Raw genomic sequence first — 23,333 nt, 5'->3', positions numbered from 1 at the left:
AGCCAAGTTACATAACATCCCTTTCCCCACAAGACAAAGAAAAAAGTTCTAATAACAGAAACCAAAGTGTTAGTATTATGAAGGCTCAGTTAATATTATAAGAGAGCTAATTTCTTAAGTGATGGCCCTGGGAATAGGAGAGTCACCAAGCACCATCTGTATGTTATTCATTGCTTTTATTTCCTTTTTTAATTCTTTAATTCCCATACAGTGCTTAGGTAAACCATAACCGATTGAACCTGTTCTCTAATAGACTCGGGTGATTATTTTTCCCAACACAATTTTTTTATTGATTCTTTATCATTCCAGCACTAAAGATGGAACCCAAGGCCTTGAACATGCTAAGCAAGCAAACATCCCACCACTGACCTACAGCCCCAGTCTTGCAGCGAGAACTTCTGAATACAGGTCCTTGCACAGGACTGTTTCCAGTGTGTGAACTGCTGCATCTAAGGTCAGGCTCATTAGTACTGAAACACGTTGCCAGCATTTCCCCCCACAAAGGCCACACTAATTCATATCCCTGCCAGCACCTCACGTGTGCCGGTTTCTTAACATCTCCACAACACTGGCAGCCCAGATCTTTGGCATCCTTTCTTCACTTGCCTTCCCTAAACGAAACCTAAATCAAAACCACCAACAATGCTCTGGTTAAAGTCCCAGGGACACCTAATCCCTTTGTCTCTTCTAAACAGAATTAAGCTTTTCGGCTCTCTGACAGACCTTCAGTTGCCTGGACACGGTTCTGGGATGACTTCGAAAAATATAAATAAAACACACTTGCTGTTCCCTAACACCCTCCAGAGAAGCCTGAGGAGGCCTGCATGAGGCCCTGCTGTCCTGCTTTCCATCACAAGCTAAAAGATTTCCAATAGCAGCTGGTGTTTTCCTCGGTGGAGATCAAAGCCAGAATTTGTATATAAACATTATCCCAGGGCTGATGGGGTGGGGGCGTGGGGTGGAGTGGAGGTGCTGAAGGCAGAGGCTGCCACATCCTACTTATGTCTTTAAAGGACAGGGCAGACGTGAACACCTCCAGCCTGTCCCACCAGAGCCCTGATGCAGAAGGGAGACCCAAGCCAGCCCATACAGGCACAGTCAACACAAAGAGAGCCAAGGTGGAAGTTGGTGCAGAGCTCAGCTGGCAGGCAGAGGAGAGCCAGGTAAGAGGTGTGGGAAGTCAGGCTGGAATCCTGTCCCTCCTTTGCAAGTTACAATTGCTCAGTCCCCGGGTCCCTAAGGCTCGCTCTGGCTTCATCTCCAGGGTTCTGAGACATAGGGTGAACATTCCATCTGCAGTCCCCAGGAGATAGAGGGGAACTGTGGGGGAAAACCTCTGAAGGGGCGGGGTCTCTGGAACTCCCAAGCAGGAATGTCAATAATTCTCAGAACTGCCCAGCTAAGCCCCACAGACTCAAAGCCGTTCATCTTCCAAACTTGTTTTTCAGGCTATTTTATGGCTCAAAACCATTCACCTTTGATCTTTCCGCTGTCTCCTAACCTCACAGCAGTTCAGGGACCCAGGTTGGGGAGGCGGGGAAAAGTACAGAGTCTCTGGAATGGATGATCAGAACCAATTCCAGAAGCGATACCTAGGAACCTCCCTTCAGAATCCTGACCAAGGGATAGATAACTCAGATAACCAGTGCAGGTTAAACTCCCTCTTGACATGAGAGGCAGCCAGGCACCTTCATTTTTGGCTCTGAATAGAATACAGGCAGTCCCCAGTTGCTCTGGGTCAAGGCAGACTTTTTCTGTAGGACCTTGGAGCTTGCTTGCTGATACATCCAAAGTCACATGATGGGGTTAGGATTTCCACCTCAGACATTATGCAGTCAATTAATTAAGCAGTCAATCTGCCTGCTCTTGAAGGGTTTAACTCTCAGTAAGGACACACTATTCCCGTGTCCTGATTAACGTAACTGAGTAGCCCACATGTCAAAAGTGCCACGATACCCTATGGGCTCCACTGAGCTCAAAAGTACAGCACCAGATAGCTATGGCAGTCCGCACATGTCACCTCAGCACTGCAGATGCTGAGGCAGAAACATGGCATCTTAAAGCCCAGCTTGGGCTACACAGCAAGACCCTGATGAAAAAAGCAAAACAAAACAAACATCACTTCTGTTTGTTTGTTTGTTTGTTTGTTTGTTTGTTTGTTTGAGACAAGGTCCCACTATGTAGCCCCTGGCTGTCCTGGAACTCAATACATAGACCAGGCTCAAAGTCACAGAGATCCACCTGCCTCCGAAATACTGGGATTAAAGTCAAGAATCACCACACCTGGAAAAAAACCACTCTTCACCATGATATTAAAAATGCTAATCAGGTCCACTACACAGCCATGACACTGGAAGTCAGGCCCCATTTCTGTATTAGCCCTTTCCAAGGCCCTGGGAAGAACCTGGGGGTGCCCACAGTCGGATTCTCTACCATTTGCCAACATCCAATTTTTTTTTTAGTTGTCACAAAGTAAACACCACTGTCTCTCTCCACCGTGTTTTGCCATCTGTTACTTCTCCCACACTGCACTTTAGCAGTTAGAACCGTCACACGTGTTCTGGGAGTAGCTGCGCATGGGAGCTGCCCCAGGAATATAGTCAGAGTTTAGTGGGATATATGTGTGTGGTTCACGGTCATCTCCACAGAGAACAGACATCACCGTCACCCTCTGGTGTAGGTACAGCTCCTAGGAATAAGTTCAGAGGTTCCGACACCATCTCATCTCTTGTATTTTTATGTGCGGTGATTTGAATGAAAATGCCCCTCCCCCCAAGGCTCATAAAGAGAGGCATTGTTAGGGATGTGGTCTTGTTGGAATGGGTGTGGCTTTATTGAAGGAAGTATATCACTACGGGGTGTGCTTTGAGGTCTCATGCTAAAGCCAGACCAATGGCTTATTGTCTCTTCCTGCTGCTGCTGATCCAGCCATAGAACTCTCACCTCCTTCTCCAGTACCATGTCTTCCGGTATGCCACCATGCCTCCTGCCATGATGATAATGGACTAAACCTCTGAACTGTAAGCCAACCCTAACTAAATGTTTTTCTTTATAAGAGTTGCTGTGGGGCTGGAGAGATGGCTCAGCGGTTAAGAGCACCCGACTGCTCTTTCAGAGGTCCTGAGTTCAATTCCCAGCAACCACATGGTGGCTCACAACCATCTGTAAAGAGATCCGATTCCCTCTTCTGGTGTATCTGAAGACAGCTACAGTGTACTTATATATAATAAATAAATAAATCTTTAAAAAAAAAAAAAAAAAAAAAAAAGAGTTGCTGTGTTCACGGTGTCTTGTCACAGCAATAGAAACCCTACGACACTATGTAAACCAAGCATGTGGTGAGGGAGAGGGAGGGGGTGAAAAACACAGATGTTTCCACTCAACAGTTCCTGAAGAATTGTATGTGAGAGGACCAACGTTCCCCAGTCAAAAGAGAAAAACCTCATCCATCAGAAATACATCCTTAGCATGTACGTTCCGTTATATAGCACCATGGCTACAAATGATGCTTGGCCCTATGTGCAAGTTTGCCGTTTTGTCTATCTAAACTGTGTTAGCTAGGTTTCTACTGCTGTGGTTATGTTTACATTGCTGTGATTAAAACACCACAACCAAAAGAAACTTGGGAAGGAAAAGGTTTATTTTTAGCTTACAGCTCTAAGGTCACACTATCACTGAGGGAAGTCATGGCAGGAGCTTAAGCAGAGACCATGAAGGAATACTCCTTAATGTCTTGCCAAGCTTCACTCTTGTAGAACTCAAAATCATCTGCCCATAGGTGGTACCACCTAAGATAGGCTGGGCCATCCCACATAATCATTAAGATGCTCCATGGGATTACCCATAGAACAATCTGGTGGGGGCATTTTCTCAAATGAGGTTCCTTCTCAAATGAATCTAACTGGGTCAAGTTTACAAAACAATAGAAATAAAAAACTACATCAACTGACCCACTGTCATGTTGATACACCAATCCATTACTATTAAACCATAACCTTTCCTTTCTTGTTTATCCCCCACGATCTCATATTGGTATCAATTATCTCTATATAAAATGCAGTCCAAGTTTTAGAAGTCCCATGGTCTTTAAAATTTCAAACACTTAAAAAAGCTTAATCCCTTTAAAACATCCAAAGTCGGGGTTGGGGATTTAGCTCAGTGGTAGAGCGCTTGCCTAGGAAGCGCAAGGCCCTGGGTTCGGTCCCCAGCTCCGAAAAAAAAAAAGAACCAAAAAAAAACCAAAAAAAAAAAAAAAAAAATCCAAAGTCTCCCTAAAATATGCATTGTTTCTCTAAAATTTCAAAGCCTCTTTACTATCCATGGAGGATCCCATGGATCCTCCCATAGTAAATTAAAGATTGAGTTATGTACTTCTTATTCAGGAACAGCCAGGGGACAGTTACAATCGAATCAAAGCAGAATCAAAGTCCAACAGTGTACCTGGGATTCAGTCATGACCTGCTGGGCTCCAGAAGGCCTAAGCAGTTCTAATTCTCTTGTTCTACCACAAGCAGCAAATAAAGATTGTCTCCTAGGCTCAGGTTGGCTCTACTCCATTGCTGCTGCTGTCCTTGGTTGTCACTTCATGGTCTGGCATCTCCAAAATACCAGGATCCCTGCTGGAACCAAGCTGCACTTTCATCAACAGCTTCTCTTTAAGCTGTCTTCAGTGGACTGATCTGGCAATATGGTATAAGCTTCAACTTCTCTCCATGATCCTTCAATTCTGGGGTTTCCACTGCATCTGAGGCTTTACCTTTACCAATGGCCTCTTCTAGTGCCAAGCCGTAACCGTTACCACCTGGGAGACTCTTACACATTACTGGGTTCAGCTGCCAGCACAAGGAATGTTAACCTTGAAGAAATAAAAACAAGATTTCACTTCAATAATGCTGTGCTCCCCCGCCACCCTTGTGTGTGTGTGTGTGTGTGTGTGTGTGTGTGTGTGTGTGTGTGTGTGTGTGTGTGTGTGTGTCTAATGGGGTGCATTTTTTGAGACAAGGTCTGTCTATGTAGTCCTGGCACTATGCAGACCAGGCTGAACTCCAATTAACATAGATCCTCCTGTTTCTAACTCCTGAGTGCTTAAAAACAGGAGCCACTGTACCCCTACACTGATTTCCTCTTCAGTTCTACCTAACTAGAACCAATTATCCCAACAAAGGTTTGCTTTACCAGGTCTGGCCTCTTGTTATTCACACTCAGTTCTTCAGCCCTCGCTGACCACAACCACAGAGCCTTAATTCAAAATGACACATGAGGAGTCTCACTGGTCTCTGCTCCCCTCTGAAACCTCACAAGCCAGGCCTCCAGCATTGTCCTTGCTCTCCACGTTCTCACCTTCCCAGCTCCCACGGAACAGACCACTGAGATGAACCTTCAATAGCTTTTCCAGTCCAAAGTTCAAATGCCACCTCAATCTTCCCCCAAACACTAAGCAGAACTGTTACAGCAATATCCCACTACTTGGTACCAATTTTGGCTTTGGTTGGGTTTCAATTACTATGATAAAACATGACCAAAAACAACTTGGAAAGGGTTTACTTCAGCCTACAACTCACAGATCACACTTTGTCATTGGACATCAAGAGGGAAACTTAGAACAGGACCCAGGAAGCAGGAACTGAAGCAGAACCCATGGAAGACTGCTGCTTACTGGTTTACTCTCTGTGGCTTGCTCAGCCTGCTTTCTTATAAAATGCAAGACCACCTGCCGTGGGGGGAAGATGGCACCACCCACAATGGGCTGGTCCCTCTCCATTTAATCATTCATTAAGAAAATTCCCCCACAGGCCATTCAGGTAGGGGCATTTTCTCAATTGAAGTTTCCTCTTCTAAAATTACTCTAGATTGGATCATATTGACAAAAAACTGACCAGGACATAAACCATTAACAATAAAAAGCAAATTTTGGAACCAACTCCTGAAAATTGTCCTCTGACATTCATGTGCGCATAAAATATTAAAAAACATTTTAAACAGGTTTTTTTTGTTGTTTTTTCTTTGTTTTGTTTTTGCTGGTTTTTAAGACAAGATTTCTCTAGGTAGTCTTGGGAACCCATGGGTCCTTAGCTGTCCTGGAACTCACTTAAACCCACAGAGATCCATCTGCATCTGCCTCCTGAGTGCTGGCTTTTAAACAGGTTTTTAAAGCTACAAGATAGGGGGCTGGAGAGATGGCTCAGCAGTTAAGAGCACTGACTGCTCTTCCAGAGGTCCTGAGTTCAATTCCCAGCAACCACATGATGGCTCACAGCCATGTGTAATGGGATCCAATGCGCTCTTCTGATGTATCTGAAGACAATGACAGTGTACTCATATAAAATAAATAAATCTTAAAAAAAAAAAAAGCTACAAGATAGACAGTTCCTGAGGAACAATGATAAAGTAGCCTTCCAGCTACATGCACACACAAACACATGTACACATATGTACACACATGTAATATGCACATGCAGAAACCAGGGTTGGTGGTACATGGCTCTAATCCTAGCAGTTGGTACAGGTAGGAAGGTAAGAAATTCAAGGCCATCCTCGGATACCCAGCAAGTCTATGATCAGACTAGACTGTGTAAGATCTCATTTTGGGGGCTAGAGAGGTGATTTAATACTTAAAAGCACTTGATGCTTTTACCAAGGACCTGGGTTCGATTTCTAGCACCCATCTGGTGGTTCACACCCACCAGTAATTCCAGTTCTGGAGGATCTGATGCTCTCCTTTAGCCTCTGAGGGGACCAGGAATGTATGTGTTGCATATACATACATGTAAGCAAAACATTTGATGTAAAATAAAATGAACAACTCTAATAGCCATTTGTAAGAACTTCTCTCAGAAAAATTAAAAAGTTAAGATGGGGGGTTGGGGATTTAGCTCAGTGGTAGAGCGCTTGCCTAGGAAGCGCAAGGCCCTGGGTTCAATCCCCAGCTCTGAAAAAAAGAACCAAAAAAAAAAAAAAAAAAAAAAGTTAAGATGGTTTGAAACAAACAAAAAAAAAAAAAAAAAGAGCTGGGATTAGAGCAATGGCTTAGGACACAGGCACGTGCAGTGTAAGACAGACAGAAGGACTCCACAAAGCTGCCCTCTGACTTCTACATATGCATCATGGAACATGAATGCACTGTTAGGCTGGAACCTCTGCCCATCCCTTGTACAAGCTGGGAAACCCTGTCTGCCCTCCTTCCCCCAACTTCACCCACCTGGTCTAATCTGGCCTATACCTGTGTCACTGAGGGAGAGAAAACACCTATTACATACTCTTCTTCCTCTTCCTCTTCCTCTTCCTCTTCCTCTTCCTCTTCCTCTTCCTCCTCCTCCTCCTCCTCCTCCTCCTCCTCCTCCTCCTCCTCCTCTTCTTCTTCTTCTTCTTCTTCTTCTTCTTCTTCTTCTTCTTCACCATCATCATTATCATCAATGTTTTAAATGTCCTTTGAAAAGAATAATGGCAGTAATAAATAAAATGGTAATAATTTAAAAAGACAGCAATGAGCCAGGTGTGGTGGTTCACAGTTTTAGTTACAGCACTGGAGAGACAGAGGCAGGCAGATCTCTGTAGGTTCAAGGCCAGCCTGGTCTACAAAGTGAGTTTTAGGTCAGCCAGAGCCATACAGAGAGAAACCCTGTCTCAAAAATAAAAATAAAGGAAGGAAGGAAGGAAGGGAGGGAGGGAGGAAGGAAGGAAGGAAGGAAGGAAGGAAGGAAGGAAGGAAGGGAAAAAACAAATAATAATGAAGTTCTACAAAAGGGAAAACTTGAAATGTTGCCAACATGTGACAGTAAAACTACAAATTTGTATATCAGAGTCCCCTTCCCTTTTTGGTTGTCCCAGGAAGGGTTTTGGGAGATTTCATTTTTACTTTTTTCATTGCATATATAGAAATGGTTTCATTAGCAAACCCCTTTTCCTAAAAATGGTCTGCTCACATAAATGAAGGCTAACCTTTCATCTGCATTATCTGTTCAATGATATTTCCCACATAAAACATAGCAGGCCAGCAGTCACAGCAAGTGAGAGACAGGTAGGAGGATTCATTGATAGTTTGTGGTAAGAATTTTTGAATTTGGGTTTCTTTAAATAAACACAAGAATATTGTAAGAAAGTGTTTTTGTTTTAATCCTGGGGGGTGGGAAATGGGGATGCTTTGAGCTGTCCACAGCAGCTGACAATGGTTTGCCTCGTGCTCTAGCAAAGGCATGGTTTTGCCAGCTGCAGATAGTTTCTGCAATAGTGTCACATTTGGAATTCTGGGAATTTTTCTAAGGGTATAGAAATGCTAGAGCTCCAATAGGTAGGGTGGGTGGTTGTTGGCCATTTGGGGAGGGGGGGTTTGGGGAATTGTTAGTTGTGCTTGAACAAACAGGAAGAAATTAGATTCAGAGCTCTCTATCCCTCTCTCTCCCCTCTGACCTTCTTTATCTCCTATCTAGTGATGGGGGGGTGAAACTAAGGGTTGGAGGATAAAGGGTTAGAAAAGAAGAACTCGAAAAGAAGCAAATTCCACTGTACCAGTTCAAGGCTAGCTTGGTCTATTTATCAAGTCCTAGACCACCCAAGGCTACACAGGGGGGAAAAAGTCTATCTCAAAAGACAATTCATTATTCAGAAATAAGCAAACAAGGCCAGGCGTGATGGACTGTGCCTTTAATCCCAACACTGGTGAGGCAAAGGCAGGAGGATCCCTGAGTTTGGGACCAGCCTGGTCTACAAGGGAAGTCCAGGATAGCCAGGGCTATTACACAGAGAAACCCTGTCTCAAGAAAAAGGAAGGAAGGAAGGAAGGAAGGAAGGAAGGAAGGAAGGAAGGAAGGAAGGAAGGAAGGGAGGGAAAGAAAGAAAGAGAGGGGAGGGAGAGAGAAGGGAAGGAGAGGGGAGGGAGAAGGAAGGGAATGAAGGGAGGGGAGGGGAAGGGAAGGGAAAGGAGGGAGGAGAAGGGAAGGAAGGACAGCAAACATCAACACAGTAGTAGTGACTAAGCTTGGCTTTTTTGTTTTAATTGCACACCCTCAGGGAAGTAGAGGACTCTCACCTAGAGTGTCTGTCACCTTGGAGAATTTTTTCATTGTAAGTGTATATGCAGCCTGTGCTATACCGCAGGATTGCGGGCATACCGCTATGCCTGGCCCATGCTTTGCGCATGCCCAGCCAACATCCTTCTAACTGAACTACATCCCCAGCCCCTCCATCCCTCATGCTTAATGATCCCCTCTCCTTTGCCCCAAAGCAGGTTCAAAAGTTTTGAGGGGATCATGAGCCACTTGGGAGGCTGAGCAGGAGAGCACTGAACCCTGCAGGTGGAGGATGGGTCCTACTTCTGAGATTCCTACAGAACAGGTAACCTCCCTGTGCATGCCTAATATCCTTCATTCCTGATTTCTCGTAACTAACTGGCTGCTGACCGCTGCTGGCAGGAGACCTTCTCAGGATCCTGGAGGTGACCTTGGCAGGGAACTCCTACATCCGGTGCCCGTTTTCCTGTTTGTCAAGTGGGCAGCCGCAGCCTCTCACAGGGCTTGCTGTGGACTATTGGATAAACACAACATATGTGGAAAATAATCTTGAAGAATAAACTCAAACACTTAATATCTTGTTTCTCTACTCCATCCAACCGTTCACATCCCAAGCCAGCATCTGAATCCACTCCCACCTGAACTCTAGATGAGAATCCCTAGCTCCCCCTGCCTTCCTGGTGTATGGTCAAACGGAGAATATGGAGAAAAGGGCGGGCATCCCACGTGTCACCATCCTTTAGGCCCTCAGTCATCCCACTATGAACACTAAGTATAGCAGGTTAACATTCCACCGAGTCCTGATTAGGTATGTGCTTTGTGTAATTTTTTTCATTCTATTCCTTTATGAGGAAAGTAAAGTTCAGGATGGTAAACTACGAAAACATAAGAGTCATGTGGCTAGGAGACGTCAGATTCAAGGTCAGATGTCAGTCTGTACCACAATGGGCTTTTTTTAACAGGCTCGTAAAAGCTGCTTTTGACGGAACAACACTGACTCTGTCCTTGGGTCCACCTTTAACTAAAAGCTGGCTGAGAGCGCACCTCTTCCTTCCTCTTGTATCTGTCTCCTTTACTTTGGGTCAGTCATTCACTCAGTACTGCAGGTAGGTGTTTGAATCACTTGGGAGTGTCTATTTAAAACAATGATTATCTAACCCTTTCAGCCCCATCCAGTGCTGAAAGCAGAAACAGTGACTGAGGCACTTCTGTTGGTGTTTTCAAAACAAACCCAAAAGGCGCCAGAGGTCTCTAGCCATTGTCTTTAGTAACCTTGAATTCCAGCAACACTTCAAGAACATCACCCAGTGATGGGATCAGCCCTGGGAAGGAATGAGGTCTTCTGAGGTTCAGATCACTCCCCTCAAGCAGTAAGGACTTCTTGATTTAACCAGACTACCTCATAGAACCAGAACTCAGGACTACACTCTGGCCAAGGCTGTTTAAACCAGGCATATCTCTTCTGTTCTCTACAGCAAAGACTGCCAGTCCTGTCCTGTCACCAAAGCAGAGACAGAAGCCCACAAGGATGCACGTGTGTGTAACCACAACTCCACTTCTCCCATGCATGGACACCTAGGCCATCTGTCCTATAATAAGCCCTCAGTAGGGGCTGGAGAGATGGCTCAGGGGTTAAGAGCACTGACTGCTCTCCAAGAGGTCCTGAGTTCAATTCCCAGCAACCACATGGTGGCTCACAACCATCTGTAATGGGCATCCCATGCCCTCTTCTGCTGTGTCTGAAGATAGCAACAGTGTACCCACATCCATGAAACAAATAAATAAATCTTTAAAAAAAAAAAAAAAAGCGCTCAGTAATTATCTTGGTCCCCAAAAAAATTAATTTGGCCAAAATTTCTCATCGGCCATTTTCAACTATTCCTTGTTCTAGGGTCTAGAACAAGTTCTAGAGTTCTAGGATCCAGACTGTAAATTGAGTACCATCCCCGCCCCCACCGCCCCCATTTCTGTTCCCTTATTCCTCAATGTCATGGTTGAAAACAATGTTGTGAGCACAGTACAGTATGACACAGCATCCAATCTGGGAAGGCGCCCTGGGGTGAGTCTGCTTTTGGGAGAGTCTACTCTCACTGCCCTTTTCCACTGCAAACGTGTGGACAGCTGTCTAGGGAGGCTGGAAGAGGCTTAGCATCTGCTCACCCTGGCCCAGAGTTCTGCTCCTGGCTGCCCCTGCTCTCTGCCACTCATGTGCAGCCTGCTGGATTCTGACTCCCTTTTCCCTAGGCTGTTGGGATAGGGGAGTGCTGGTCTCCAGTCCTCACAAGCTGTGCTGAACAGCAGGCTGAGCGGGCGGTGGAAATACAGAGGGAGGAAGGGTATCCAAGCAGAGAAGGCGATGGTTTCAGGAAGAAAACGCAAGCATGTGGCAATCCGGATACCTGCCTGTGAATAAGAGAGAGGCTGTCGTCTCCTCCTCTGGCTCTTGTTTGCCCTATAAACCTCAGTCCACTAATCCGAGTGCTTTAATTACCGCTGTATAATACAGCACGCTGTAGTGAGCCTATCCCAGGGAAATTAAAACGAAGGTGGAGGGACTGAGGCAACCCCAGTTCTCCCATTTCTCTGATTTATAGTAATCCAAAGGTGTTTCTTCCCCTTCGGTCACAAGACGGGACTTTCCTGAATCAAAAGAACCACCTCCATCCAATTCACAGAGAGAAACTGAGTCTTAAGCTGGTATCAATCATGCCTCTCCTGGGTTAGCAATCTCGTTGGTCAATGTGATGCTTAATCCTCTAGAAACCAGAAGAACCAAACAATGAATTAAACACCAGCTTGTTTGTGAAAGAAGAGTCCGAAGTGTGAAGAAGCTTGCTGATTCAGAATGGCATTCGAGAGGGCCAGGAGCATAACTGTAACGCCAGGACTCAGGAGGTGAAGTTAGACTGTTGCTTAAATATCACCTCTTCTTCCAACCCTACTAGCTACGTGGCCTTGGGCTAATCACGCAACCTCTCTGTGCCTCTTCTTCCTAAAGCTGCTGGCACTGTGACTACTGAAGAACAGGTAAAGCACAACACAGCCCTGCCCCAGCCTTTTCCTGTTGCCATCCCTACTGCATACTGAAAGCTTCTTCCTAAAATCTATGTGCCACACTCTCCCACTCGATCTGATCAGTGAGACTTCCTGATCACCCTAGAACAAATCCAGCCTGTTCTTTCACTAATGTACATACTCGGCTCTGAGAGAGAGGCACAAAGACTTGCCCAGTGCACATACTGGTATGCATGGTATATAGATGCATAATTTGGGGATCTTGTTAGCCTCCAAGTAGGTTTGTATTCTGTTGACTGCGGTTATCTAAGGCCTGTGACTGTGCCTCCTGACATACATTGGGCATTTAATAAATATTAACTCAGGCTTTTGCAGAGGAGAGGACTCAGGTGTGATTCCCAGCACCGACATCATGCAACTCACAGAGGCCTGTAACTCCAGTTCCAAGGGGTCTGATGCCATCTGACCCACATACATGTGATACCCAGAGACTCATGTAGTTGTGTGTACACAGACACACAAAATACATATTAAAATTCAGTTATTAAAATTTTAAAACTGTTAACTCCGTTGAGTACACTGGATCAATTTTTCTCATAATGGCTGGAAGGGCCATCTAAGACCAAAGTTACTCATAAGCCAGGAAACTGATAGTAGGAGCCGAAAGATAACCTGCCTTCTGGCTCCCACTTCCTTAGAACTGAGTAGTGGAGCGTGGGGATTCTTGCCTCTAGGTAGCTTTGCTCTGGTTTGGGCCTACCTACTCAGTGCCCAGAGAGTACCGGTGGCACTGTCCAGTACACTCTGAGGCTACATCTGGAAATGCAACAATCTGATGGCTGTCCGTGAGCACTCAGAACTGCCTCCATGACTGGCACTCTATAAAAGGACAGGTGGAAACACTGAGATCCACTCTGGAGCAACAAATGTGCTCGAGGCTGGAGGATGACAGCTGCAGCACACAGGGGCCAAGGCGGCTGCAGAAGTCTCTGCAGCTCCACCAGCACCAAGGACCCGCTTGTCTTTCCACAGTGATTGAAGGCAAGCAACTGCAGTCTGACATCCAGAGTGCCCGAGTGACCTCCTTGTGCACAGACCCAGGGGATCTCGGGAGTACAAGTCTCACCCCAGCCTCAGCACTGTTAGACATACAACCTCACCCAGTACCCTGAGTCAACGGTTCATCACTTAGGATCAAATGAGAAAACTTAAAACAGCATTCCACACAAAGCAAGGCATGTGGCGAAACCTAACAACTGATTTATGTGATGCCAGTGCTACTCAAAGTCACATCCCCATCCACTTCAGCAACACTGGCCATTGCCCCCAGAGCTGGGAATCTGGACAGAGACCACTGAACTCAGGGCCTATTCAAGTAGAGTGGAAGGCTATGTGTAGAGTTGCAGAGCACTCGTCTAGCATACATTGGACCAGGGTTCAGTTCCCAGCATCAACACACACACACACACACACACACACACACACACACACACACACACACACACACAGCTCTACAGCCATTCAAGAGAGTTCAAGAAACTAGTAGTTCCAGCCTGAGACCTCAACCACTGAACATCAGCTCTGAGAGTGAGGCACAAAGACTTGCCCAGGTCCCCTGGAGGTTGAGGAGACAAAGGGCCCTGTAAAGAGTTCAGCAGTGATCTTAACAAATTCAAGTGTATTAAAGAGAGAGCCCACCAGTTATCAGAATGTAATGCTAAAAATGACTCTGTTCTGGAAAGGATGCTCCAGTTCAATTTAGAACCTTCCTCACCAGCTCATAAAAATAGCATCATCTACCTCTTAGGTTTTTGTTTTGTTTTGTTTTGTTTTGTTTTGTTTTTTGGTCCATTTTTTTCGGAGCTGGGGACCGAACCCAGGGCCTTGCGCTTCCTAGGTAAGCGCTCTACCACTGAGCTAAACCCCCAGCCCCTACCTCTTAGTTTTAATGCAAAGACTAAGGGCAACAACTTGGCTTAGCAAAGTGCACTAACTTGATCAAGGAATGCCAGATATCGCAAACTGAAGGCAACAAGAGCCACGGCACTGGTGGACAGGCACAGCCGCACTGAAACCCAAGTGGGTCCTGAAGAGATTGCCAGCTGCAGGGGCAGGTGTGATCCCCATGAATTAGCTCCCTACTTTGGCTTGGCAACTGAGATTGCCATCACGGCTTGGGACCCCATGTTCTAGAATGCCCCCCCCACCTCCGGCGAGTGTGCACATAAACTCTGGGTGACCTGAACCAATTGTGGGGAGAAAGAAACTGATGACTCAAATCATCTGCGCGTGCCTCCGTTTCCCTCGATAATAAAGCCCCTGGTTAGGCTTCGATGGGGTGGCGCTTCCTGGGCAGGGCACTCAGCAACAGAAGCAACAATGAATGATCGACCAGTCGAACGCAACCATGTGGGCTGCGGACCATCCTTGGCTGCAGCTGCTGGGGTTTAAAAAAAAAAAAAAAAGCATGCTTCTCAGCAAGCAGCTGGACCAGGGCTGGGATGCTCCCACAAGCAGAGGGGGTTGTTCCCTCTTGGGCTCGCAGGAGCCTGAGCCCGGAGCTCTGGCCGGAGAGCCGGAGCCGAAGCGGCCACAGGAGCGCAGAGGCCCCGCTGCGCTGGGCCCGGCGGGGGCGGCGGAGGCGGAAGAGGGGGGAGAGGGGGGGGCGGCCGGAGCGCGGTGGGGATGTTTAAAGGAAATTTACAATCATTTCCTCTCTGTGGTTTGGTGACAAATCAACAACATCCTGTTCTTTTGTGAGACTCCGGGCGCCTGCGAGGCGGGGGCAGCACTGGGCTCTTAAAGAGACAGGCATAGGCCCCTCCCTCCCCCCACCAGCCCTTCCCCGTGGGTTCCCCCAGCTCACCCCAAATCTCTACCTCCAGCCTCCCCTAGGCGCCGCCTCAGAACAAGAATGGCCAAGCTCTTGTTCCTGGGGCTCCTGGCCACGGCCCAGATTGTACCCCTTCTTTTGCATCGTGCCCCGCTCCAAGGTCCGTGGGGGAACATTGGCCAACCCCACTAATGGTTGTTGCATCCAGGGACAATGTCCACAGAGGAGCATCCAGGGTCGCCCCTCCCCAATCAGACAGCTGTGCTTGACGAATCTTGGACCTCTGGGTACTTTTTTTTTTTTTTTTATCCCTTCTACCAATCCCCTTTCCTCAAATTTTCCAGCCCCGGACCTGTAGATTTATGTCTAAAATGTCGATGTGCACACACAAGGTTTATAAAACGCCAAGGCAGAGAGAGACTTTCCAAGCTGTAGCAGTAATGAGAATCAGATGCCTAGGACTAGGGGGAAAATATACAAAAACACTCAACTGCCCTCCTGGGATTTCGTTCACTCAGTCACTTAGTGATTATTTCTTTTACTAAGTGCTGGTCATCACTCTGCCCCACTGTACAATAGTAAAGTCTGGGACAGGGCCCTTGACCCCAGGATGCCTGCATCTTTATGGCTTTTAAGGATGGATGATAAGGAAGGATTTTAAGGTAGGTGGACTATTTCACACCTATGCACTAAGATCAGAACAGACTGTTCTGAGTAAGAACACGGAGGGGTTTGGTCAGCTCACTGGAGACTTAAGGCCCTATCCCTAAAGAACAGAGTTGAAGGTCCAAGCAGTACTGTTAGGAAAGAGCTGGAAGGGAGGCAGTATTTCAGCCCATCACCACCTGAAGGACACTCCCAGGGGCTCCCGGGCCTCTTGGTATCCTCTCTGGATGCTAATTAAAACTCTCAAAAGAGTAATGTCCAAAACCTTGGTCTCCTTGGCTGAGGCTGTACCCAGGACTTAAGAGTTTGATCTCCAGCACTGACTTGATTCCCGGGGTACATACTATGAACAAGGGGTGGGGTCACTGGATCCTTTTGTCTCTTTCCCATTGTGGCCATAATGAATAAATCTTAAAAAAAAACAAAAAACTATTAGTTTGACAGTTTTAAGGACAACTAACCTAACTTGTGACCCCAAGTTAGTTCAACCATACCTCAAAAAACAAAACTACTAGCCCACCTGAGATGTAAGGAATCAGAGTTCCTGGTAAGGAAGCCTAGACACTGCAGGAAGACTCAGGGGACATGCCGCAATCCAGAAAAGTGATGTCATAAGTCTTTAATCCAGCACCCAGGAGGTGGAGGCAGGGGGATACCTGAGTTCAATGCTAGTTTGCTCTACATAGCAAATCCCTGCTTTGCCAGGGCAATACAGTAAGACAATATCTCAAGAGGGTAGGGAGGCATACACACACGGGGAAGGGGTGGGGATAAGAACCAAGGGCAGACAATCTTTAGTTTGGGTTTCAAGGCAGCTGGGCCCTGCGTCCTTAGCATCATACATAGTTCATCTAATTTAACTTACAAGAAAAACTGCCCAATAAGAAAAGCAGAGCAATTATTCTCACTTTTCAGATGAGCACACAGGTAAAAGGAGAAAGCCGAACTTGGTCAAGGGCAGGTTAGCTAGTAAGTCCTTGAAGAGGTGAGGTGGGTTTCAGGTGAAGAGCTTAGTTTGGTTTTGGACCCCTGGACTCAAAGGACTGAGGTACATGTTTTACATATCAAAGCAGACCAGGCCTCCAGGTTCTCCCAGAATCCCCAGTCCCCACTTGGCATACCCTGCCCCCAACCCTGAACTTTCCCGTCCAGGGGCTGGGCTGCCCTTCCCCCAGAGGCTCTTCCCTATATAATCCAGACATTTTTGTGTACAGTGGGTGTGCTCTGGTGGGCTCAACCCCACCCCCACCCCACCCCCCTCTGCAAGCGGGGCCCTTTTTCTTTTTCTTCCCCCATCCCCAAGGCAACTTCTGTGGCTCAGTCCTTGGGGCAGTGAGTAGTTTCCCAATAGACCTGCCTTTAATATAGTCTAACGTGACTTGAATTGGTTTATTTCACCTGTGGAAAAATAACCTATCAGGGTTGAGTCTCGGCCACTCCTATGTAATGGAGGTCAGGGACTGTGTCCTGGAGGCCGGGATGGTAGTCCAAAGTGACTGAGGGCAGCCCTAAGATAACAGTCTTCTTTGCCTCCTGCTGATTCTCCGGTTCTTCTGAGATGATTCCCACAAACCCTGAGGATCTGCTTCAGTCAGAGAAACCATTTGGCAGAGCACAGAGAGGAAACTGCCGGGATGCTCCTGCAATAGGACACTGTAGCCCTTTACATCTCCCCACTGGAGGCCACCGGAGGCCCTGTCACCCAGTCACCACCTTCCCATTTGTTCAGTTGCCTGAGGCAGGATCCAGGGGAGGGTGTGGTGTAAGCATGAGCTGGGGGAAGTTCCCTAGGGAAGGAAATGTCCCATTAAGGCAGAGATTGGAAGAAAAGGAAGCCATCTGAGTAGGTTGGTGCTGGTAAAAGCTAAAGAGAGGCTGGTGTGGTGCTGTCCGCCTTTGATTCCAGCACTTCTGGGTCCAACCTGGTCTCTAGGTGAGTTCCAGACTAACCAGATTGAAGATGTAAGATCCTGTAAGAATAAATATCCGGAAAGAGTCCTACTAACCAGAAGGAAACCAGGAAGGCTGAGAGGCAGGAGGACCATGAGTTTGAAACCAGCGTGAGCTAGCTATAGGAGGGGAGGAAAGAAGCCCAAGATGGACGAGTACAGAACAGGATCTTCCTCCAGTGTTTAGGAAGCACTGCAGGACACAAGGCTGGAGAGCATAAACTGGAAACAACACTCTATAGGGCTGGCTTCGAACTCACAGAGCCACGCCCAGACCACTGTATATGTTTGCTCTCAGCTTTAATCTCCATATTATCTAAAGTATAGCAATAGGTTGTATGGTAATTATATAAGGGCAATGCTGGGCCAGACTGACGGTTTTTTTTTTCTTTTTTCTTTTTTCTTTTTTTCGGAGCTGGGGACCGAACCCAGGGCCTTGCGCTCGCTAGGCAAGCGCTCTACCACTGAGCTAAATCCCCAACCCCAGACTGACGGTTTTTAATAAGAGCACTTGCTTTGCCTGCCTGACTACCTGCATCCCATCCCAGGAACCCTTAACAAACTGGATGTGCTGGCATTCCTCTGTAACCCCAGCACTCCTACGGGGCGATGGGGAGCAGGAAACCCAGGCCTGAGAAGCTGGGAGGCCAGCAGACCTCAGTAGGCAGAGCAGTGGAAGCAAGAGACCCTTCCTAGACAAGGCAAAAGGAGACAAGGAACAGCCTCCTGAAAGTTGTCCTTTGACCTCCGCACTCTTGGAACAGCAGATATGCGTGCAGGCAGACACATAAATAAATACAGTATACTTTGTTATTTTTGTTTTGTTTGAAACTCATCTCCTGTAGCCTAGGCTGCCATTTGAACACCTGTGTCAGAGTCCCCCTGCCTCTACAGAGTGCTGAGATTACTGCACACCACACCATACCTAGTTGCATGTGGAAGTGCCACTTCCTATCCCAACCTCAGGGCCTCTCCAGGCCTCAGTGCCTTAGCTAGAAAGTGTGAACAAAAATCTACTTATTCTCAAATCTGGATACAAATTACACTCACAAGGAGTAATATCCAAAAACACCGGGGATCGAACCCAGAGCTTTGTGTGTGTTAAACAAGCACTCTACTGTGATGAAATAAATCTTTTTAAAAACTTTTAAAATGGGGTTGGGGATTTAGCTCAGTGGTAGAGCGCTTGCCTAGGAAGTGCAAGGCCCTGGGTTCGGTCCCCAGCTCCGGAAAAAAAAAGAACCAAAAAAAAAAAAACTTTTAAAATTTAAAATTTTATGTGTAAGAGTTTTGCCTGCTCAGTGTCTGGTGCTTCTGGAGACCAGAAGAGGGCATAAGATCTGAAGATCCGGAGTTACAGAGGGGCTGCTGCCATATGGGCTGGGAATTGAACCCAGGTCCCGTGGGAAAGCAGCCAGTCCTTTTAACCCCTAAAGCATCTCTCCAGCCCCATGTACTATGAGGAAATAAATCTTAAAAGTGGAAGCATCAAACTGAGGCTGGGCCCGGAAGCAATCATGTGGAGTTAACCCTTTGAGACCACTTCTTAAAAGTCTCCAGCTAAGCGTAAGGGCTCTCCCATGTCTGCCACAGACTTCATTCTTATAGACAGTATCTTACCATAGTCTAACCTTCGATGTCCCAAGAAGAGTTCTGGATCCCAGAAGGCAGACTGAAGAGCTGCTGGCCCCAACAGATGAAAGTTGACAGTGATCATGTGAGAGGTGGCCCAGATGGTCAACACCTAAGTCCAGAAATACATAAAGCTAGAGAGAGAGATGGGAGGGTATGGGGTGGGTCCTGCTTATAACATCATTCACATGGAGAACAGTTTCCTCCAATAAGGAGCAATTAATTTAGCAAATGCATGATCTGGGCCATAGCAAAGCTGCCTGCCACATTGAGTTCCAAGAGGAGGTCAGGTAACTCTGTGATTTCTCCTATTTATCTTTTCTTGTCTCTTCGATTTAGAAATAGCAAAACATCCTGCTTCCAAGCAGAAGCTAAGGAGAGGGAAAACTCAGTGCTTTAGAAGGCCAGTTCTCCCACCTTCTCTGAGCCTTCCTTCCTACTCCCTGAAAACGGAGTGGATGGTAAGAATTAAATGCAGTAATAAAGCCAAGTCCTCAGCCCTGTACCTGGCACATACAGTACTCGGTAATGGCCGGCTTGAGACTCTAAGTACAAGACCCCAGGCAGTTATCAACACCAGCCTTAGTAACTGAGGAGGGAAAGTGAACTGAGCTAACCAGCTCATCAGGGCTGGCACACTGACTTGGTCTCTTGAAGTAAAAATCATCCAGGGGCCTGTACTCCCTCAAATCTAATAGTGACTGGGCTATTAGTTATTCAAAGACTATCACCTTTGGCCTGGGAGTGTAGTTCGTTGTTAGAGCACACTTACCAGCAGCCTCAAGGAGGCTTGCTAATACCCCCCTCCCCTACCCCCACCCCCACACAGATGGTTTGGTGTAGTTCACACCTTTAATCCAGCACCAGAGACAGAGGCAGATAGATCTCTGAGTTTGAGGCCAGTCTGGTCTATGTAGGGAGTTTCAGGATAACCAGGGCTACAAAGTACTACTTACTTGGTAGCTTATATGCTGAGCGCTAGTTGTTACAGACTGACGTAGAAAGATAAAATCTCGGGCTGGAGAGATGGCTCAGTGGTTAAGAGCACCGACTGCTCTTCCAGAGGTCCTGAGTTCAAATCCCAGCAACCACATGGTGGCTCACAACCATCTGTCATGGGATCCGATGCCCTCTTCCGGTGTGTCTGAAGACAGCTACAGTGTACTCATATACAAAATAAAATAAATAAATCTTAGAGAGATAAAATCTCTTCGCTGCTCCCACAGGGGCCTGACCAGCTTAGAATCCTCCCTCCCCAAATCCTTTAAATAGTGATTGCTTTGCTTTTTTTCTTTCTCCTTTCCTCCCCTCCCCCCACCCTTTCTTTCTTAAAAGCAAATGAACAAACAAACAAACAAACACCTGCTACCTCCTTCCCAATTTAGTTTGGAGAAAGTTTCTGAGGATGGAGGGTTTAAACTGACGACCATTAACAGCATAACAAAGCAAAAGCGATTTTCCAGGTCGCCAGCCAACCCTAGAGCACTACTATTTAAAACTGCTCTGGGGGAAGGACTAGAAGGGTTTGCTCCTGGCTGGTGGGGAAGTGGAGAGAACGCCCATTTTTACAGTCAGCGAAACCAGTAAACATCATCACACCACAGCCTGGCTTGTGCACGGACATTTTAAATAGTTTTCGTGTGAAATGCAGACTTGGGGGAAGAAAGTTCCCATTTGCCAAAATCATAGCCGAAAGGTTCTCTTTGGTTTCAGATTCGGGGAACCTGGATCCCTGCTCAGGCTTCAGCGGGAGATCTGCTGAAATATAACTCTTAAATATTGTCTAAAGCCACTGAGCATGCACACACACATACATGGGGGCAGGGAGACAGAGACACAGGCGCACATAAATATGGGGCAGGGGTTGGGGGAGGGAGACGGGGAGTCAGAGACAGAAAAAGCTCCTTTTCCCAGCCATGCATACAGCTTTACTGATTGTCATCATTCCTGGTGATCCCCAGTGCAGACCGCCTGGGGACAGGCACCTTGAAGGAGGTCTTTCTAGTACCAATGCTCTCTGGGATCATCTTTGCTGTGAAGGAGCCTGGGACAATGAAGTGTTGTGGAACTCTTGTAGGTAGAGAGGATTTCTCATCTCTCCATCTTGCTGCTACCCCTGTCAACATCATCATCATCAACAACAACATCATCATCAATCATTGTTGTTGTTGTTACTAGAGACAGGGTGTTTTCCACATAGCCCTGGATGTCCTGGTTCACTATCAAACCAGTCTGGCCTCATAGGTCTGCCTCCTGAGTGCTGGAATTACCAGTGTCCACCACCAGACCAGGCTCCATCTGATCTCCAGTACACTGCTCCCGGACTCCCGCATCCCATAGTAACTGGGTACAGCCTCAAAATCCCAATAAAGCCTTTGCTTTTATTTGGGCTTTCTTCCTTTCTTTCTGTTTTGTTTTTTAAACAAGGTCTTACTGTGAAGCTCTGTCACTCGCTCTGTAGCTGGGGGTAGGGGTAGGGAGCTGCTAACTTACAATAATCCTCCTGCCTCTGCTTCTCCAGTGTTGAGATTCAGACATGCACCAGGAGGGCCAGCCTATTTCTGGTTTGCTTATTTGATTTATTTGCTACTATGCCCAGACTGGTCTTGAGATCAGAGCAATCTTCCTGCCTCTGCTTCTTAAATAGTGAGATTTCAGCACAAGCTACCCCAAGTCCAGTAGATTTCCTTTAACCTCCTGACTCGGCATCTCCCAGGGCCCTGCCAAACCACACAAAGGCACTCGAAGAGCACAGATGGCTCGGCTTACGATGGCTCAACTGTTACTTCAAGCTACAAGATGGTCTAAAGCAATATTATATTTCTACCCAAAAAAGTAGACAGCATATCCCCTCTTTTCTAATTTAAACCTTTCCTGGCTATCAATAGGCAGACAGATCCTCTTGTGACACTGGGAAGCTTGCAGCAAGCCAGGGAGGTAGTACTGTGCTGCTGTGACGTTCAGTGAACTGTATTAAATGTGCTTTTAATATCCAGTGGGTTTATGGGGATAGAAACCCCACCATAAACTTGGAGCCTACATATTTTTCAGTTTTTCCAAGCAACACTGATTCCAGAATTTAAATTAAAAAAAGAAAAGCAGTAGAATGTTTTTCAAAGTAATAAAACATTAAAAAATGTGGGTTGGGGATTTAGCTCAGCGGTAGAGCGCTTGCCTAGCGAGCACAAGGCCCTTGGTTCGGTCCCCAGCTCCGAAAAAAAAGAAAAAAGAAAAAAAAAAAACATTAAAAAATTAGAACTATAGTTTCTGGGGTTTTGTTTTTGTTTTTGTTTTTCAAGACAGGGTTTCTCTGTGTGGCCATGGCTGTCCTGGAATTCCCTCTGTAGACCAGGCTGCCTGCCTCTGTCTCCCCACTGCTGGGATCAAACAGGTGCACCACCACTTCCTGGCAAGAGAAATTAAAAAACAAAAATTAGCCAGGTGGTAGTGGCTCACAACTTTAATTCCAGTACTTGGAAAGCTGAGGCAGGTGGATCTCTGTGAGTCCAAGGCTATCCTGGTCTACACCTGGTCTACATGAGTTCCAAGACAGCCAAAACTGCACAGAGAACCCATCTTGTCTCAGAAAAATAAACAAATAAATTTTTTTCTAAGAGAAATGAAAAAGGCTCAAGAATTCAACATTAAGGGGAAAAGAAATTCTATTTTAGAAGATCTGTTGTTTTATAAGAAGAAATTCTGACCTGCCAGGTAGGGATGTAGCTCAACAGAGCTTGCTTTGTAGGTCAAGGCTCTAGTCTGGTCCTCAGCACCCCAAGAAAGAAAGGGAAAAAGATACCCCAATGACCGGACCCCTTACCATACCAGCTTCTGCTAGGTCCTGCCTGCCTGGCTCTTGCTGTCTGTCCCTTGGCATCCAAATGTTTTCCTCATTTCCTTGCAGGTTTCCTTGAGCTAAGTCCTCCAGTAGGTTCCTACAAAGAGAAAGGCAGGTGGTAAATTTCTCAGACCTTCATATCTGAAAATGACTTTCTTTTCATTCCTTAATTTTTGCTTTCATTTACTCTCCTCCTCCTCCTCCTCCTCCTCCTCCTCCTCCTCCTCCTCCTCCTCCTCCTTCTTCTTCTTCTCAAACAGTCTGCCCACCTTAGCTTGGAGTAGACAGTACACTAGGCTCGTGCTCCTGAATCTGGAATTCTTCATATTTTGATTGACTCACAAGGCACAGAATTCTAAATCTTATTTTCCTGGCTTGACCACCTCTGTTCCCAA

At 46.5% G+C, this 23,333-nt stretch overlaps 2 long non-coding RNA genes across 13 annotated transcripts in view; one reads left to right on the top strand and one right to left on the bottom strand.

Annotated features, from left to right (window-relative positions):
- The window catches only part of LOC147999745 (uncharacterized), a 117,662-nt gene that overhangs the window by 72,614 nt on the left and 21,715 nt on the right, over window positions 1–23,333 (bottom strand). For 3 of the 12 annotated variants that reach the window (XR_015642916.1, XR_015642911.1, XR_015642913.1), the window contains 5 exons: window positions 22,926–23,035; window positions 20,057–20,264; window positions 19,089–19,234; window positions 7,257–7,426; window positions 3,623–4,855 (listed from right to left, as the gene is read on the bottom strand). This is a non-coding gene — a long non-coding RNA (uncharacterized LOC147999745). Of the gene's footprint in view, window positions 1–3,622; window positions 4,856–7,256; window positions 7,427–19,088; window positions 19,235–20,056; window positions 20,265–22,920; window positions 23,036–23,333 lie in introns of those variants that run through there. The other 9 variants (XR_015642914.1, XR_015642906.1, XR_015642909.1 and 6 more) reach the window with 6 other exon arrangements.
- On the top strand, window positions 991–10,805 carry LOC134482935 (uncharacterized). Its single transcript, XR_015642918.1, has 3 exons — window positions 991–1,163; window positions 9,224–9,330; window positions 10,481–10,805. It is a non-coding gene; the product is annotated as an uncharacterized LOC134482935 (long non-coding RNA).

Source organism: Rattus norvegicus, chromosome 18, assembly GCF_021556685.1.
Source record: "Rattus norvegicus strain SHRSP/BbbUtx chromosome 18, alternate assembly SHRSP_T2T, whole genome shotgun sequence".
Taxonomy (NCBI): domain Eukaryota; kingdom Metazoa; phylum Chordata; class Mammalia; order Rodentia; family Muridae; genus Rattus; species Rattus norvegicus.
This window is presented reverse-complemented; position numbering and strand designations above follow the sequence as displayed.